General features: G+C 46.1%; 1 long non-coding RNA gene across 1 annotated transcript; it reads right to left on the bottom strand.

The window, feature by feature from the left end:
* Window positions 1–4,914: 4,914 nt before the first annotated feature.
* Window positions 4,915–9,894, bottom strand: LOC144151820 (uncharacterized). The gene is made up of 3 exons (XR_013318980.1): window positions 9,765–9,894; window positions 8,709–8,820; window positions 4,915–5,054 (listed from the first exon to the last, which is right to left on the bottom strand). It is a non-coding gene; the product is annotated as an uncharacterized LOC144151820 (long non-coding RNA).
* Window positions 9,895–19,189: the final 9,295 nt, after the last annotated feature.

Raw genomic sequence — 19,189 nt, 5'->3', positions numbered from 1 at the left:
CGAGGAAGCAAAGTTTACAACACGGGAAGCCATTGGCAGTCTTACAGGCATTATCATGGAGTGTGCAGTAGAAGTCGGGGGCACGTGGCTAGGCAGGATACTTGTAAACTTTCCCAGGTGACCAAAGACTAATTAGGAGACGGCAAACCATGACAATCACCACCCCAGCTGACAGAATAGAACTAGCGGAGCTTTCGAGGTTAATCAATCCGCCTAAGACAGCTGACATACGGAAGTATAATATGGAGAGGACTGAATATGCTGCAAAGAATGGAGGCAGCCTGAAAGCAGTGAAGAGGCGTCCAGGCGTGGGGAAAAATCAGATGTATGCACATAAAGACAAGCAAGGCAATGTCATCACAAATCGGAATAACATAGAGTAGCCGAGGAGTTCTATAGAGATCTGTACCGTAGCCGGGACATCCAGGATAATGCCGAAGGAGAAAGCACTGAGGACATAGACATCCTACCAGTAACGACAGAAGAAATAAGGAAGGGTTTATCATGAAAGGGGGCAAAGCACCTGGCGAAGATCAGATAGCAGCAGAATTTTTGAAGGATGGCGGGCAAATTGTACTAGTAAAACTGGTAAACCTATACACGCAATGAATAATGACCTCGAGTGTACCGAAATCTTGGAAGAACGCGAACGTCATCCTAATCCATAAGAAAGGTGAAATGAAGGACATGACCAATTACAGGCCGATCAGCTTACTGTGAGTCGTCTACAAGGTATTTACCGAGGTAATCGCTAGGAGAATTTCTGCCATTTTAGATTTCAGTAAACCTAAAAAACAAGCGCGGTTCCGTAAATGGTATTCAACAATAGACCATATCCACACGATCAAACAGGTGATAGAGAATTGTGCGGAGTATACTGAACCCTTATAAACAGCCTTCATAGATTATGAGAAAGCATTTGACTCGGTTGAAACTTCAGCAGTTATTAGGGCATTACGGAACCAGGGTGTAGACCATCATTATGTAAGAATACTAGAGGATATTTACAGTGGGTCAACAGCTACCATCAGCCTCCATAAGGAGAGGAGTAAAATACCCATAAGAAAGGTCATCAGACAAGGAGACGCAATCTCTCCAAATGTTATTCATAGCATGTTTACAAGAAATATTCAGAACATGGGATTGGGAACATGTGGGAGTAAGGGTTAATGGAGAATACCTCAGTAACCTCAGATTTGCTGATGATGTTGCCTGGCTAAGTAAATCGGGGGAGGGTACAAAGCATGATTACCGCGCTGGGCAAGCAGAGTAAAATAGTGGGCCCAAAAGTTAATAAACAGAAAAGTAATGCTCAATAGCCTCGGGAGAGCACCGCAGTTTGAGACAGGTGGCGAGGCAGTGGAATAAATAAGTGTATATATCTCCTTGATTGATTGATTGTAGGGTTTAACGCGCCGACGCAACACAGGTGATGAGGCGGAGGGCTCCGGATTAATTTTGACCACCTGGGGATCTTTAACGTGCGCCGAAATCTCGTACACACGGGCGTTTTTGCTTTTCGCCTCCATCAGAAAAGCAGCCGCCGCGGCCGGGAATCGAACCCGTGACCTCCTGATCAGCAGCGCAACGCCTTAGCCACTGAGCCACCGCGGCGGGTGAATATATCTCCTTAGGCCAAGGAGTGGCCCCGGAACCCAACCATGAGGCAGAGACAAGTAGAACGATATGAATGGCGTGGAGTGCATTTGGCAGCCATTCTAAGATGATGAATGGCAGCCTACCATTGTCCCTGAAGAAGAGAGTGTATGACAGCTGAGTCTTACCGGTACTCACCTACGGGGCAGAAATTTCGAGGCTCACTAAAGGGGTTCAACTTAACTGGATGTCTCAGCGAGCAATGAAATGGAAGGTGATAGGTGTAACCTTAAGGGATAAGAAGAGAGCGGAGCGGGTCAGGGAACAAACGCGTGTAAAGGACATATTAGTAGAAATTAACAAGAAACGGACGTGTGCAGGGCATGTAATGCCAAGGCAAGATAACCGTTTGTTATTAAGAGTGACAGAGTGGATCCCAAGAGAAGGCAAGCGTAGCGGGGGACGGCAGAAAGTTAGATGGGCAGATGAGGTCAAGAAGTTTGCAGAGATACATTAATCGCAGTTAGCACAGGACCTGGACAATTGGAGATTAATGGAAGAGGCCTTGACCCTGTAGGGGGCGTAGATATGCTGGTTATGATATTTTTTTCCGTGAAGGGTTGTTGAAACAACTGAGTCGTCACTATTCAGATTTTCGTCTAAGTTCACCCCTGTGGCGTGGTTGACGTTTTCAGTAAAAGTCAAATCCTGCCTCTCTTGTTCGCATATTTGTATCCCCTTATGGGGTGGGCCGCGGTGCAGTTCCCAAGGACAATGAGGGGACTGGAACGCGCGGCGGAAGTTGCTCGTAGCACTATGCGGTCGATGCAGTCTTGCTTATTTTTCGGGTGGCAGTAGACCTTGAGGACAATCAAGCTTTTTTCCTTGTGTACCTTGCTCGGGATGAGCTGGCCGAGGATGCCAGTTTGTTCTCCATGGGTTATTTTGTGGTGTATGGCAGTAATGAATTTCTGTATTAGCGTGCAAGAACTAAACCCTTTCGAGTCTTCATGTATAATCTATCCTGGAAGGTTAGCGTGTGAGTTGGTTTCTTGAAGCGGAGTGACGTCTGGTACAGTGGACACTGATTCAATTTACTGTTGGAGTAGGGCAGTCTTGTTTTTATGCCCCTGCTATTCTATTTCCGGTTCCGTGGACGTTCCTGCATTGTGCCTACTCATGAAGCACATGGGGAGGTCCCTGTCTGCCGTGCCTATCGTTGCCAGTCGAGGGTACGGTTTTTCTTTCCGAGAAGACCAGCTGAGAGACGGCGTTGATTGGCTTTTTAAGGGGTCGAAGCGGTTCAGTATTAGCGTATTTGTTTGCTGGCACTGTGTCATGATCGGTGCGAGGGAGCTAACCTGCGCAATGAGCGCACCGAGTTGCTTATTAACAATTTGAGCATGTTTCTCGATGGCAGCCTGGCATTCTGTTGTGACGTTGTCAGTTTGTGTAGTAGCGGGAGCACGATTCGGAGTGGTTGTTTCGCTCGCATCGGAGATTTTGCGCTTATTCTCTACCCCTGCTTGTGGGTGCTGGGCTGTGGTGTTTGGCCGCGTCAGTTGCGAGATGGCTTCTGTGAGCGATGAAATTTCGCTCCCAAGACATGTGAGTTCTTTTTGTAGGTTAGTGCATTCATTACAGGTGGCTTTGGGGTAACGAGCGGTGGTAGACAGAATCTGAGACCAGCTCACCTGCGGAGTTGGCGTTTCTTGGCAGATAGGCTGCTGGCGATTATGATGGTTAATTGTCAACAAAATTCTTTACTGCGCAGATGTTCTAGGTTGAGCCTAAATAATAAGAGGAGGAGTGCTAACTCAGGCTCAGTGAAGAGGAGAGATGGAATCGACTATCAAGGGAAGAGCAAGCGCCAAGCACACGGAAAGCGTGGTAGGGAGAGGGCGAGGGAGACCTTACGTTGGAGAACCTAATTGTGAGCGTTTTCGAGGTTGCGTAACGCTTAGCGGAAAGGAGCCTTGTACGGGCAGCAGGGAACTTGGACGGGGAGGTGGTGGGGCGGCGACGTCGAAAACGTCGTCGGAGAGCGGACGGAGGAAGAACCCGAAACAGTTCGACGGAGCGCAGCGCTGTCTCAGAGGTGCAGCCCTCGCCTCAGATGCGGGAGATACCAGGCTCGAATCCGCGTGCCGCGAAACACCTATCGGATTCTTTTATGGGTACAGGCTGCCGTGGTCGACTGCAAACCCTTCAAAGGGGAATTCACGCCTAGAAAGCTGCCTCTACCTTTACAAGGGGCCCCTGACCCTTGTCCATATGGCCGGGCACCCCGTATTCTTGCCTGGTAGCACGTCCTGCCACAGGCGGTTAGCAAGTTGAGCGTCGATCGTGGCAGTGGAGGCCACGGTGTGCATTTGTGTGCCTTGGCGGTGCCTGGCACCGACCCGTAAAATGGTAACAAGCTGCTCCTTCGTCTGGCGCCTCGATCCTGTGTGGGACAAGAATGCTCTGGACGTTGACCTGGGTTGCACTACAAAATCTCCCCTATTGAATGGGGCGCTGAAAAACGCAAATTTTAACCGGAGCGATGGCTCAGAGGTACCGCGGGAGGAACCGGGTTCGAATTTGCGTGCCGCCGTGCACCCACCGGTTTCTTTAACGGCTGCAGGTGTCCCTGGTCGAGTGCGACCCTCATAAAAAATCCTGTGGTGTTTTTGATGTATTTCTGTAGAGTTTTGTCTTCCTCTTGTGTAGAGATTTTGTAGAGTTTGTGAAGAATTTTTTTGACGAGCTCTTGACGTGTTTCAACAAGTATTTGGCCACGGAGTTTCTGTAGAGAGTTTGACGAGTGATTTTCTGTAGAACTTCTGATGTATTTTTGCAGCCTTTTTACGTACATTTATGCGTACTTCTTGATGCACTTCTCATGGAGTTTCTGTAGAGAGTTTGACGAGTGATTTTCTGTAGAACTTCTGATGTATTTTTGCAGCCTTTTTAAGTAGATTTATGTGTACTTCTTGATGCACTTCTATGGCTTTTATGATGACATCTTATGTACTTCATGACGTATTCTTACGGAGCTTCTTCATTTATTTCTGCGTACTTCCTGACGTGTTCTTGCCATTTTTGTAATGGGTTTCCTGAACTACATGAATATTTTAGGTCGGCAAATTGATACATAATTACATATTTTACGCTTTGCTGCAAGTAAGTGTTATTGGGCAAAATAGGGGCATTTTTGGCAGTCACAAGATGTAAATCGGTAGCATTGATAGTCACACATAAATTTAGTCAGACAGCGACAGCTAGCTGAAAGGCCAGCCAGTCAAAGCTGCTGAAATATACAAGCAGAGACAAAACTCAGCGACTCACGATCGATTTAATTCTGAGACAGAACTATGCAGCTGACTGACCGACAGCCTTGATTTTCCGTAACACTACGGACAGGAGGGTCGCCTTGATTAGCTGCTGTGGCACGGCAAACTTGGCCCATGTGCAGGCTGGAAAGAAAGAAAAAGCAAGCTGATATCAGAATACAACATATCAAAAGTAACATTTTTTTTAAATATCCTTTTTTTGCTGAAGTTCTGTTTTTAGTTTAACTCTCTTCGATGCTGATATTTAGCCCATTTTTAATTTCCTTAAATGCTAATTTGATGATAAATTCTTAGCAAGAATACACTAATTCTCATTTGAATACTTGTGTCATAGCTTGAATTTTTTAAGGTTGCATGTGTGCTAAATTATTTTTACATGAACCGTACCAGCAGTGGTAGTAATTCAAAAGATTTTGCTCACATATACATGATCTCTCAGTATAAAAAGCCACCTCATGTCACCAGACGTTCGGCACCAGCAAAAATGACTGAAGGCTAATAAAGTTTTATCTGAATCCCCAGAATGACAGGTTACCTGCCAAAAAAAGCTATCCAATAAAAGCACCAATGACTTGGGTTCACTTACGAATAATGTTTGGACACCTAAATAGCTTGTGCGCCTGTATACACAGGACACCTATGCGGTTGTCATTCCTATTCTCTGTATATGTCCGTTGTTATGTCTTGTGCAGTTGTAAGTAGCTGGCACACATGAGAAGCCCAACAATTTGTTTTAGGCAATATAGATGTCCACAGGACCACTGCTGTACAAGGAAAGCTCACTAAGTGTAAAAAGTACTGCTTATTATTTTGTTGTAAGCAGCTATTATGCAGCTTCGATGTCTGCTCTCTATCAATTATCATCAGCTATTTTGCAATGCCTTGACGTTATTTTAGCTTTCGAATTCATTCATTGCTGAGACGTGCGAAGGAAAGTTTGATCCCCCGCTTAAGCGGGCGAACATGTGGATCCCCCGCTTTGATAGAGGAGAAATATCCAAAATACTATCCACATTAAAAACCACTGTTCTGAACGATGTGCAGGAAACAAGTTGCCGTAATTTATGGACAATTTATGCTCAGATGTCAGCTATTTTGAACGCATAGTATTCTATAGCTAGCAACACGTAGTGTTGTACGGCTTCGAGCAAATTTTCATTCATGGTTTTTTACCACGGTAGCTTTTTCCCATGCGAAAAACCACTAATGACATGATGGACATTCCATAATAGCCAGCCTGAAGACGAAATACATATAAGCAAAACTCTTCCAACCTACTACCATTGGTAGCGTGGTTCATGTCAACACTGCTTAGTATGCTGGCAAGGGGGCCTTGGGCAGACATAAGGAAAAACACAAATTCACAAATAAAAGTTACAGAGCTTCCTTAAATATATTCGGTTCGTTTCAACGAAAAAAATTAATGCAGGTTAAAAAACTGTTGAAAGGAGGAGAGACTAAGCGGCACAGAAAACGACCTGCCTTGTGCTGCCATAAAGGGTGCCAAATAGAACAAAAATAAAACAAAGGATGCTGTCCGTGTGGGGAGACGTGAGCCAAAGCAGAGCAAAAATAAGCAATGGGGTGAACTATTTTGTCATCAGCAGCGCCAACAAACCAAAATGTACAACTGTAGTAATGTTGGTAAATAATCAGCTCCACAGTGCAAAACATACAGAACAAAGGGACAAGAAAACACAGGACAGGCTCTGAAGTTAAACAAAAATATGCCGCCAATAGATGCACAAAAACAAAATTTAACCCAATGAAAGCCTCGGGCATTATTGGGTTAAGTTTCTCTCATTTTTTGTATGCATGCTGGGTATACATTTTTGTGCAACTCCAATAAGTTTATTTTAGTTGACATTCAGAGCGTGTCCCATGTTTTCTTTTCCCTCTGTCCTGTCGGTTTTGTGCTGAGGATATAGACATGCACAATTGCAAGAAACGCAATGAAGACGAATATACAATTGCTACACACTACGTGAAAGTCCCTAACAAGGATTTCTGTCTAAAAATTTTTAAGTAAGCATTGAACCAAATATTTCAAAGCTGGAGCTATACTAAAAGCTTACTGTGTATGAAGAGATCTGTGAAGGAAGTTTGAACAGCCACAGGTACGGATAATGCATGTTGTCATATTTATAGCTTTAATAGCAGCAAAAAAGACAACAGAAATTTTTTGACGAATTTTTAAGTTTCAAATGTCCCTATCAACGTGCACAGCTACGGATAAGTCGTCACCTGACAATTATAACCAACCAAACTTCGCACGCCCACAGAATAGTCATCAGGCACAAATATGATGTGAAATATTTCCTTTTCTTTACTGTTCATGCTTTTATTGGGGCAGCCAAACATACACTGGCACTAAATATTGAGTAGAAAGTGTTCACAATTTACATTAAATACAGTAGTCAAATCCCGTCAACCCTAATAAACAGAGCAATAAATCCTTCAAGTAAATTTTGCAAAAAGCCATAACTTGCTTGATGCTTGAAAAAGTTTTCTAGCAAAAGAATATGTTACCAAGCAAATTGCCGCTTGTAAAACATGAAAAAAAAAACAGCATGAAAATTGGACCTAAGCTCACAATTGCAAAAACACAGGACAAGAACAAGTGCTATTTCTCAGCTGTTCATCAACACAAAGAATGTATATATGCACCGAAATATCGCGCTGGTGCCCAAATGCTTCAATAATGCCAGGCGTTTCGAACAGGCCGAACTTCCCGACATCCCTATGTGCATCCAAAAGAAAAAATTGTGTGTAAGGTGTTGAACCAAGATTTATTTTTCTCTCTTTGCGTCACACAATGCATTAATGATTTAGCCAAGGAAATGGGCACTGACCACTTGCGACAGGTAAAATTGCGATTTGGACCACTTGCCCACCATTTCCTCCCCATTGTGGGGCGTGCAATCGTGACCAGCAATTCAGTGGGGCTAGGATTTTAGGGCAAAGCAGATACCAACCAGCCCACAAGGTCATAAAAGCTTTTATGAAGGGATGCTCAGCAGGGCACTACTGTTAAGTTGAATCGGTCTGAAGTTTTTTCATGCATATTTAAGTTTTTTTTATCATTACGCGCACTGCTTCGGTTGACGAGAGGGATGATCTGCCTTTATAAATCCAACTTGGGGGTTCTACGCGCTGAAGCTATATCTGGTCTTGAGGGGTGCAGTAGTGAAGTGCCAGCACTTTCGTTTTTTTTTCTTTGATTCCAAAATTGGCTGCCGTGGCCGAAAGAACCTCTTGAAATGGTTGGCATCATTCGAGATACAGCAGCACATCTGCGTCTCCACAAAAGTTCAGTATATACATACATTTAGTGTGCAATAAACAAATGAGAGCCAGCTCGTACCTTGTGTTGTTTAAATTGTAAATCTACATCAAGCTTAACAAAACTTGTTGCTGAGCTAGTTGGTACATAGTTCAAACAAAGTTAAAAACGTGGCGCAAACTAGACGGGACAAGAGAGACAAGAAACAAGATATGGCGCCTGTATCTGTGTTTCTTGTCTCTCTTGTCCCGTCTAGTTTGCGCCACGTTTTTAACTTTGTTTGAACTACATCAAGCATTCGCAGTGCTACGTTGTGTCGGAAAAAATCTAATCTGCACAAATAATCACCAAAAACCGCACTGGTGTAAGATTGCTTAAACACCTTCAAAGAGTCCCTAGTGAAAAAATGACGACTTCAGATCACTGAAATTCCGTTGTGCATGTAACAGGAAGACGAGGTCTGTAAAAACCATAAAAGAAACGTGTTCACCCACTTTTGCATAGACTGCCAAACAGTCGGCGGCGCCCGATGAGGAAACAGCCTCGGTCCTTGAAATAGGCCGCACCAAGAAGTCATTTTGAATGCAAGTTGCACCAGTCAGCAGCCTGCAACATGTAAGTTATTAGCAAACGACAGGCCAGACACCAGAATCATACTCTGCCTTAAACCTGCGAAATCCCAAATGCTGCGTTACTCTGCTCACCAAGGTGTGTTGCACACTAAAATTCATTAAGCTGGAAATTCCGTAAGTGACCCAAATTTAACAGCCATTCTTGAATATTTTTACTTGGTTCTGAATGGTTAATTTACGTTTGCGATGCTACAGTAACAGTACGAAGCGCAACCAGCGCTACTCATACTACTGTACCAGTTACGACATGCGTGTAGTTCTGACGCTACAAATAAATTCGGGTTCCATACACTTTGTTCATTCCAACATGTCACGACCAAACTGAGCGTTCAAAAAGATTAATCATTCAATCGAAACGCGAACAAAACATCCAGATGGCATTCTAATTTAATGCTGTACGCTCGGAAATCATTCGATTTATTATTTTATTCTAATGCTACACGCACGGCAATAATTAAATTTATTGTGCACGTTTTTTAACTGAAAACTATTATGACGGGAAAAAAAACGGCATCTGCAAAACGAAACAAAAACCAAGAGTGCAGATCATGCTAAAAGTACACGATTTGCGTTTAATGCATACACACTTATATCGTACCCGCACTCATATTCTCATATTCGCACTCTCCAGCTTCCCTTATTTCATTTCATATCAAAACATTCGGCTAGCAAAACAGAACAGGACACACACACACTTCACCAAACACAGTGCTAGAAATCGCGTCAGAATTGATTATGTTTACACACGCAACGGCCAGGTACAAAGGTCTACCGACAGATCTGCGCAACGCACAAAGCGAGTCAGTGAAATCGTTAGGACTAACCGCTTACGCGGACCGCAGTTCGCGAGCAACTCTGCCGACTCTGCTACGATAAATACATATGACAAGAAAACAAAGTTCACTAGTACTCACTTACCTTCACTACTTCGCAGTATTTCTTCGTCCGATAGATAAATCCATGGTAGTCAAATCACCGAAACAACGAAAGTTGAAGGCGTGCACAACCGTGCCGCCAACGGCCAGTAGCACCCCCACCGATACGGAGTGCAGATAGGACGGTTGGGCTCGCCGCGCAGCACTTTCCTGTCTCATGTTCGTCCGAGGGAAAAACTAGTTCCTGAAATGACACCCACCTTGAAAAAAACGCGTGGCGAAATAGATGCCCAAGTTATTGGTAAATACAGATATTAGTTGCCAATTATATACAAGAAAAGCTTGAGCGTGGGGTTTTTTTAAAGGAAACAGTAATTGTACCGACAATGTAGATTCAGGGTCTACGGTGGAAATACAGCTGGCGTGGGGTTGCGGGCGCCGTAATTTTACGGTTTGTTCTGAGGCCGCTACTAAAAACGCCGATCGAGGGACTTTAGCCGCTACCACTAGCAGCGCATTTTCCGCACTTTCGCGCGTCGACATCGCCCCGCGTTGACGGTGTCGGCAAATGCACGGCGACGTGAGCTGACGCGGGAGCGCCAGGAACACCCGAAAGCAGACGACATCGTCCGGATTCCATGTCTATCTTCTGGCTTGGAGTCATTACTTTCGCAGAAAACAATCAATTTCTTTTTAACCTACGGTAATCGGGTGCCTTGAGGCAAATTACAAGCTATTTCTGTTCGAAAGTGCGCATTCCTTCGTGGCTAGCTTGGCTTCCATCGGGGAGACCGGGGATTTCGGATAGCTTTTTGCGAGTTAAATACGGGAACTTTGGCTACATCGCTTGTAGTGTTAGCATTATGGGCTTGTCTGCAAGATCGGTGCGTAACGAACAAAGTTTATTAAAGCCAGAAATCTAGCGGCGCATTCAATTTCATTCGCGGCTACCGTAGCTTGCATAGGGGGAACGATGAAGCGCGATTGCTTTTCTTGGCTCAAATAAGGGAGCTTTGGTTACATTACTTGCATTATTAGCATAATTGGCTTCGCCTCCAAGATCGACGTGGAAAAAACAAGCGTTATCACTGCTGAAATTTGTCAAATACAACCAAAACGAATCACCCGACAATATTCGTTGGCAGCCTCTGTTAGTGTACCGAATTCTTGCGCACGCGCGTACCGTCCGGCGTGGTCGAGTGGTTAGGAGCTTCGGCAATTGCGTTATGTTTTGAAAGTCCATGGTTCGAATCGTAGAAAACCCCCCTTTTTTTTTTTTTTTTTTTTGCAATGAGGGTATCATAGACAAAAAAAAAAAGGCAGAGTACTTTGCAATTTAACCTACAAGTGACGTTCGACGGTAACCTCACTATCAAGGCAGCCTCGAAATTTGCTTTGCTCACACTTTGAATTCATGAAGCTGCAGTCGGTACATACACTCAGGTTAAATCAAGTAGCAAGTAAAGTTGTGCTAATTGCGTCTTCGTTCATCATCCTATCATATTTTGTTCATATTTGACGACAATAACCCCCCCCCCAAAAAAAAAAAAAAAAAAGAAACTTACAAGGCTTGTTGGCAATGTCGCTTGAATACGAAGTTCTGCACTAAGTCCCTACCTCCTTCCGTGAGGTTCGGTATTTACTGGGCTACTGTTTTGAAGGTCAAAGGTTCGAATCTTCACACAAAGTGCCGGTTATTTTTTGGTGATAGCTAGATCACCTATTTTGTACTGGCGTAAACTAAGGGTACCAGAACACCTTTCCTTTTAAGTCTGACTAACCTCAGTAGCAAGGCAGCGCTGAAAATTTGTTTTGCTCACGCTTTAAAGTCATCAAGCAGTCTGTACATTACTTCTAGGTAGGACATCAAGTTGTAAGGAATTTGTTCGAAGTGCGTCTTTGTTCATGAGGCTGTGTTGTTTTGTTCAGATTTGACTGTGATAACTTGAAATACATTTTGCAACGTTTCAAAAATGGCCCACAAGCATTCTTGTAGAGCAAAGAAAGTGTATTTTGTATGGCAAATCTAGAATGCTAATTACTGCATTTAAACAATTGAAATAACTGCTCATAAACGATCAAAAATAATTTAAAAGTCCTGCAGATCGAGTTCATTGAAACGTGCTCAGCAACGTTCGTCGACGCAGTGGTTGACGCATGACTTCGCCTGTTCCATGCGTTTGCATGTGGTTGCGGCTTCTTGCAGCTCTCCTGCGTGATGGTGCGGCGACGCCGATCAACGTTGACGCTCGCGCGACGCGTGAATCGCGTGTACGTGTGTGTGCGCGCGTGTATCGTATTGCTTGGATGGAAGGACGGCCGCTGGTACACACGAGTTATGATGGCAAACAATAAAAGTGCTGGGGAGCTGGCTTATAATTGAGTTAAAGTTCACAGAGTTTCTATGGAGAACTAACTGTAGAAATTCTATAGTCTTTTTGGAGGCTTTGATGAGTGGAAGCTTAATGAACTTTTATGGTGAAGTCACAACAAAAATTCTACAGAGTATTCATAGAGGCCTTGAGTTGTTTAAGTTCACAGAGCTTCTATGGAGAAGTGACGGTAGAAATTCTACAGAATATTCATAGAGATGTTGAAGAGTTTGCTCTTAATGAACTTTTATGGGGAAGTCACAACAAAAATTCTACAGAGTCTTCATAGATGCCTTGAGTTGTTTAAGTTCACAGAGTTTCTATGGAGAAGTGACGGCAGAAATTCTACAGATAATTCATAGAGATGTTGAAGAGTTCGCTCTTAATGAACTTTTATGGGGAAGTCACAACAAAAATTCTACAGTCTTTATAGAGGCCTTCAGTTGTTTAAGTTCATAGAGATTCTATGGAAAAGTGACTGTAGAAATTCTACAGAATATTTATAGAGGTGTTGAAGAGTTAGCTCTTAATGAATTTCTGTGGAGAAGTAGCTATAAAAAGTTTGTAGACTTTTTATGGGGGCAACTCCATAAGCTCAGAGTTCCTGATGAGTTTCTGTAGTATTTCTTGTGACTCCATAAGATCTCCATGAAAACTCTACAGAAATTCGTAATCCATTTTTGTGAGGGGAATTATTAAAAGGAAAATTCACGCCTGGAAATCTGCCTTTGCCGTGGTGAGGGGCCCTTCATCTTTCTCTGTCTGGCGAAGCGCCCCGGCCTTCTCCAACACCGCATTACCGGGGGCGAACCTGTCTGGCAGCATGTCCTACCACAGGCGGTAACAAGTTGAGCGTCCACCGTCGCCGTAGAAGTCCCCATGTTCATTTGTGTGCCTTCGCGGTGTCAGGAACCTACCGGCAAAATAAGTACAAGTGACTCCCCGGCCTGGCTCTCGGGCCTAATGTATAGAAAACAACGCTTGCGAAGTTGACCCGGGTTGCATGGGAAATCGGCCTTAGTGAATGGGGACGCTTTTTAATAGACAATATTGTACGGAACACTTAAGACTCGTACAACTTCAGGTACTAGCCTTGGCTCGCCGGGAAAAGACAGAGGTACGCAAAATCCAAGCGAGGAGTTCCGCGCGCCCCGCGGTCTACTGATGGTCGCCGTCGTTTGACATGCGTCACGATTGTTCCTTCTTTTGGAGGAAAAATACGAGATGCGGTTGGAAAATGCGGGTGGAGACACAGCCGTCGACATGAGTTACGGGAGAGGTCGGCCGGCGATTGAAGCCGAGATTTGGGTGGTTGCCGTAAAGTTGTTAGCGTCGACAGTGCGCTTTTCGTTTGTAGTATGCGCAAACGAAGTTGTAATAAACTAATGATAGCTCAAGTAGTCGTGATATAAAACGCCGGAGAATTCAATCTCGTCTTCATCGTTGGTGAAGATGCTTTCATCCTGCAACGAGTCCGACAGTTCTTCAAGGATTGTCAAAGAACCGAACAAAAAACGTCACGGGTATGACAAAAGTAAATCAGCACAGCCTATGTTTGAGATGTCGAACATTCATCTCTCGTGCGCGCTAATTAAAGTGATAAAAATGACTGGAAAAAAAGAAGCTAAAAAGCACTGACGATTACAATACTCCCTAATATGAAATTTGTGTTCAGTGAGAACTGCAGTATTCTCGGTCATGGTGCATATCTCCTGCGTCTGAGGAAGTGATCGCGCGGTCGGCGAAAGCACGGCGACGCGCGATACCTTGTCATTATCTCGCTTCGCTTCGCCGCCGCTGAGCATGTTGTTGCAAATCCTGTTTCAACCTCCCGCGAAAATTCCACGTGGGTCGTACTAGCCAAAACCGGAGAAGGATCATGTGGCGAAATTACGAGGGGCAGGGCGTCTCGTCGGTGATTACGCATGGCGAAAGTGTGAGGAGGAGGCAGTGAGACAAACTGAGCAGTGGGGATGCACTGGGCGACTACACCACAGCAGCGCCTCCCACCTTCGCCCTCAGATGTTCGTCAGACGCGTCTCCTCCGTTTTCTTTCTGCCTGGGGTGTCTCGTTCACTTACTCGGTTATGCGAACATCGCCTTCGGCACCGCCGTCGCAGCCGGCAAAGCCCTGTACGGGTCTTTTGAGGCCTGCGCACTAAACACGGAATTGAGGCTACGCATGCCTCAGACGTCCGCGCAGTTCATGCGGCGAATCGGACGGAGAGGGCAGCAATCGTTGGCTGATGGAGGCAGGACGCGAAGAAAGAAAGGATGAAGAAAAGTACGAGGGGGTAGGCAGAAAAGAAAGCTAGCCTACACTACGCGAACTTGTCATATGAAGTGGTGAGCACGGCAGTATAGTCCTGGTCTGGCAACCATGGGAGACTCACGGAACTATTTGCGGGTACACCAGCCAAAACGCGCCTAGGGTTGTATTTTTAGCCTGCGCTGTACAGGAAACCTCAGTATGTTTATGAACCACGACGGTATAAGCCAGTGGTCGTCGATTGCGGTAATCTTCAATATCTCTACACCGCAGTTTTATTCGTTCTTCACAAGCGTTGCGTACATTTGGCGCTGTGGAATGTCAAAAGATTATGAAATTTCCAGCGCGCCTACGTGCTGCATTACGACCTTATATAAGCAGTTAGCGCGATACCCGCTACTATGGCCCCTAGAAATATTTCTAGTGATCATAGCAGTACATAGTGCAGGGGCTGTGGAGGCGGGAGAAAATGATTTCGCGCCCAAAGCCAAAGCGGCGGGAAGTGAAAGCGAGGAAGGTACTCCTCCTTGCAGAGGAGATGGATTCTGTGAGGCCGGGAGAAAACACCTACTGCGCGTGCGCATTTGCCGCTAACAGTGGTGTCGCTAGGGGGGAAGGGGGGGGGGGAGGGGGCGTGGTACCAGCCCCCTCAACCGGGAGAGGGTGCCACTTCTACTTCTCCAATGTGTACAATGGATGTCAAATACGCGAGCACTCGAAGTCAACAGTCCCGATACCCCCGCTTTCGCATGCATAATTAATGCCCCCACGACCCCGGTCAGGTTTGTTTCCTGGCATAAAGGAAGAACGTGAGGAGAATTCCGGCATTCAATAATGCCCCTGGTAACGATGATTGGTTTATTATGATTGATTATGAGGTTCAACGCGCCCACGCTAAACTGGCCACGAGGTGCGCGCAGCAGAGGGGTCCGGATTAATTTTGACCACCTGGGGATCTTTACTTTGCTCCGAAATCTCGAATACACGGTCGTATTGCCTCCATCAGAAAAGCGGCCACCGGGGTCGGGTGTCGAATCGGCGTCCCTGGGTTCAGCAGCAGAACACCACAGGCACTGCGCCACCGCGACAGGTCTAATTTCATTGACGATGGGGATACCGGAGGCGATAAATGAACGATTTCTGGAGGTGGTAATAGTGGCGGAGGGGGGGGGGGGGGGCGGGGGGGGGGGGGGGCGTCGGTATGAGCGAGACGCAGGGAAGGGAGTAGGGAGGAAGGTTGTTTCTTGAGGAGCGACAGCGGTGCCAAGGAGACTGAAGTCTTTATGTGTATTCGGCGCCTTCGTGCTGAACTCTTGTTGCGCACTAGAGAAGATGGAAGTTAGCGCTTGTCCTTGTCTTCTTTTTCCGTGCTATTTTTCGGCGCGTTATGAACGCTAGAGAAGTTAGGGGAATGTTAGGTTGTTCTTGCGTATTTGCGTTGATCCATCGTAAACCGTGTACTACTCCAGTCCTCTCGTCAGGTTGTCAGAGGAAATCTTTAGAAGGAATCGGTTAACAATCTTATGATTGGAACTTGAGAAAGGGGTGTGGCTGCTGGCCGCAAGAACCAAGCCTAGTGTTGAAAAGCTCGCTATGCAAACTAAGTACAGGGGGGGGGGGGGAGGGAAGGGGGGACCACTCAGGTGTCCAACAATACGTGAGGCAGTTGGAGTTCCGTGTTTTCCTTCGGTTGCACTAAGAAAACGATTATTTCTAATCACGATGACGCTCATCGAAGTTTGATGAATTTAAGTTATCGAGTTTCATTTATGGTGCCCAGTAAGGGAGCGCATAACGTTTACGTGAAGGTGGAGAGATATGTATGGGGCTCATCTGATGCGGCCTGGTGCAATAAAACTAGAAAAACAAAGAAAAAAGAGCTGGTCTGTTAAATTATAAAAAAGCGAACAGCTTCGTCTACATTTATTTTGTTTACGTGGATGCTAATGAGTTAAATTTACGCCTTTTTGTTTGGTTAAGCTATAAAAAAAACATGCAGCTTTGCATGTTTTGTATGTTGTGCGGATAAATAAAGTGGGAAGCCTCGTGATAATTTTTTTAAATTATCGGGGTATTTTTATGAGGTTCCACGTACAGATCTAACCAAAAATGTGCTAGAAGCTGGTGACCTAAATATTTCACTTTGTTAGCTGCACCTTTAAAAGGTAGACCTCGAGTAAAAGAAAATTAAGCGCATAAGAAAAACCTGACCACCGGGTACTGCCCCATTTCCCATCACCAGCCTGCTGCCATTCGATGAAACGTTTTTAAGTGCAGAGCACTTTAGGCGCTCGCGTTGTCGTCCTAGCTCACTTGCTGGAACCAAGCATATCGCCACGGCGTTACGGTGCAGCCTGCCACAGTCCCTTCGCCGCAGCGTAACCCAGAGGCTGCGAAAGCCAAGCGGCTATGCCACGATATGCGTAGCGTGAGCTAAGGTTCCGCTGCTTATTCTTAGCTTTCCTGGTTGTCTTGGATCAGCTGATTATCATGCTTACTGCTGCTTATCATCCAATCCAAATCCAATCCCAACCCAATCCAAATCTAATCCAATTCAATGCAATCCAATCCAATCCTCGCGCTTGCGCAAAATGTGGCAGCGCAATGCCGGCACGTGGGGGGAGAAAAGCACAAAGACAACAGAACTCCCGCTGCCGCAGTTTCAGGCAGGGGGCGCGCGAGCCTTGCGAAGGTGGAAAATTTGATTTGCATGGGGTTGTAGCAGTAAGCGGATAACGGCGGTACAGCCCATTATGGCGATTCATTGCTGCGCCCTTCCGACAGCTTTTACATTGAGTGGAACATCTAATATTTTTTTCATCGAGCTGCCTGGACCAGCCACTCCGTCCGCTGAGTGCCGCACTTCCTGGAGAAGTGTTCGGGAGGTCATGCAATACTTTAGGTCCTTTAGAAGGGCGTTTCTGCGCGAGTAGAAACGTGCTGCCCAGAGCGGTTTGAATGTTACTGCAAAAACATTTCACAGAGCTCTGTAAAACGTCAAAGCCTGTGCGACGAAGCACAGGGCAGCCGGTGTCGTATAGAAGAGTCTTTTTTTGCGGAGATTGTAGCTAGAACTTCTATTGCCTCTAGAGATTGGAATTGTAGATTGTATCTAGAACGAACCAGGCAGCATGAGAACGACGTCCAGATGAGAAACTAAGAGCGAGCACCGCCGGCTAGTACTGCGAGACATCACACAACCCAAAATGGACTTCGTTGGAACGCTCATCTTCAAAAGCGTGACCAACAGGAGCAGATGACTTGTACTTATTGCAAAGAATATTCAAGAAGTACCACAAAAATCATGTCTTCTAACTCTCCCGCTCGTCCACATTCACGAACTGCGCTTTGTAAGCGTCCGCTGCAACAACGTGACGCGTGTTACCCCTGAGGAATGCATCGAGCTGGTTCCCGAAACTTCGGATTGTCGGTTAGTGCTTTTGTTTGGAGGTGGCGATTTCTCATCTCACGCAATAATAAAAGACTCAATTCGCTCAGTGCTCTGAAAACTCGCCTTACCGGGACGCTTCATGCGCGGGCGTACTCGGAGCTGTAGCCGCTAAACACAGCATTGCTCTTCGGTTTCTAGCAACTGCGGTGTGATTATGGCGTTGTGGCGCCAAGCCGAAGGACTCGGATTCGATCCCGTCCGCGGAGGCTGCTTTTCGGACGAAGGCGAAAGGCGGAAATGCCTGTGTGCGGTCGTTCACATGCACGTGAAGGAACCCCACGTGGTCAAAATCATCCGGAGTCATTCAATACGGATCGCCTCATTGCCCAAGTGTACCGTACAGCGTGTTACACCTCAAAAAATTCCCCCGCATTTCCCCGAGGGGGAGAATGTGAAAGTGCGAATGCACGGTTGTCGGCCCGCTTGCGGCGCTTGCGCTCGGCCCCCGCAGCCCACCGCCTCGCCGCCTTCTCTTCCATCTCTTCCATCGGGTTTGTAGTATCACGTGTACACCACGCAGTTATCAAGCCGCTATAACGCCGCTGAGTCGCCAACGCACGCCGCTGACGACGTAGTTTGAATGCGTTAAAGATATAAGGCGCGTCAACACTGATATCACCGTCGCGTCTGTGGCTTGGTCGGTAGAGCGTCGCGCTGCGGCCGCAAAGTCCGCGGATCGAAACCTGGCGCCGGATGCTGTTTCTTTATAGAGGAGCACTGCGGACGCCGACGCCGCCGACGCCGGCGGTGGATGGTTTGGGGTCGCTTATAAAGTGTTAATATTCGAAATAAAGAAAACCCCTTCGGTTCCTCGTCTTCTGAGTTCGTGCTGCGAAGACGGAAAAAACAGCAGTAAGGGAAAGTCTACTTGCGAGTACTGAACGAGGGCGCCCGGCGCTCGCGTTTACGGAGATACGTGCCTCGCTAGCGACCGCGTAATTCACACAAGTGCATCTGGGGACGGTATCCTTGCGAGAATCATCAGACTTGGTGCGGCCGAAGTCTAGGGTGAACGAGGGCGGCACAGCACGAATGCAGAAGTACCGCGAGAAAGTAATGTACTGAGAAATGTTGTGGGTGCAAGCGAGATAAAGTATTGGTGACGGGTTTTCTTGTGTCGGTCGACGAGCTTTTAAAAGTAATCTGCAGATATGCTCCCTATGCACATGCATTTATGCTCGTTGTGAATAGGAAGGGAAAGAGAAAACAGAACTGCGGCAATTATGCAGCCAGTTACACGAGTTTCTACATCGCCGAAATGAACAAACCGGACACGAACTAGAGCTCTTGTTGAAGGCTATAGGAATTATTTGATACTATGCTGCCGCCTAACGCAGGGCCGTTTACCTCCCTCTTTAAGAGCCACAGAATAGAAG

This window comes from Haemaphysalis longicornis, unplaced genomic scaffold (genome assembly GCF_048455015.1).
Source record: "Haemaphysalis longicornis isolate Haplotype H1 unplaced genomic scaffold, Haemaphysalis longicornis Haplotype H1 scaffold_9, whole genome shotgun sequence".
Classification (NCBI taxonomy): Eukaryota; Metazoa; Arthropoda; class Arachnida; order Ixodida; family Ixodidae; genus Haemaphysalis; species Haemaphysalis longicornis.
This window is presented reverse-complemented; position numbering and strand designations above follow the sequence as displayed.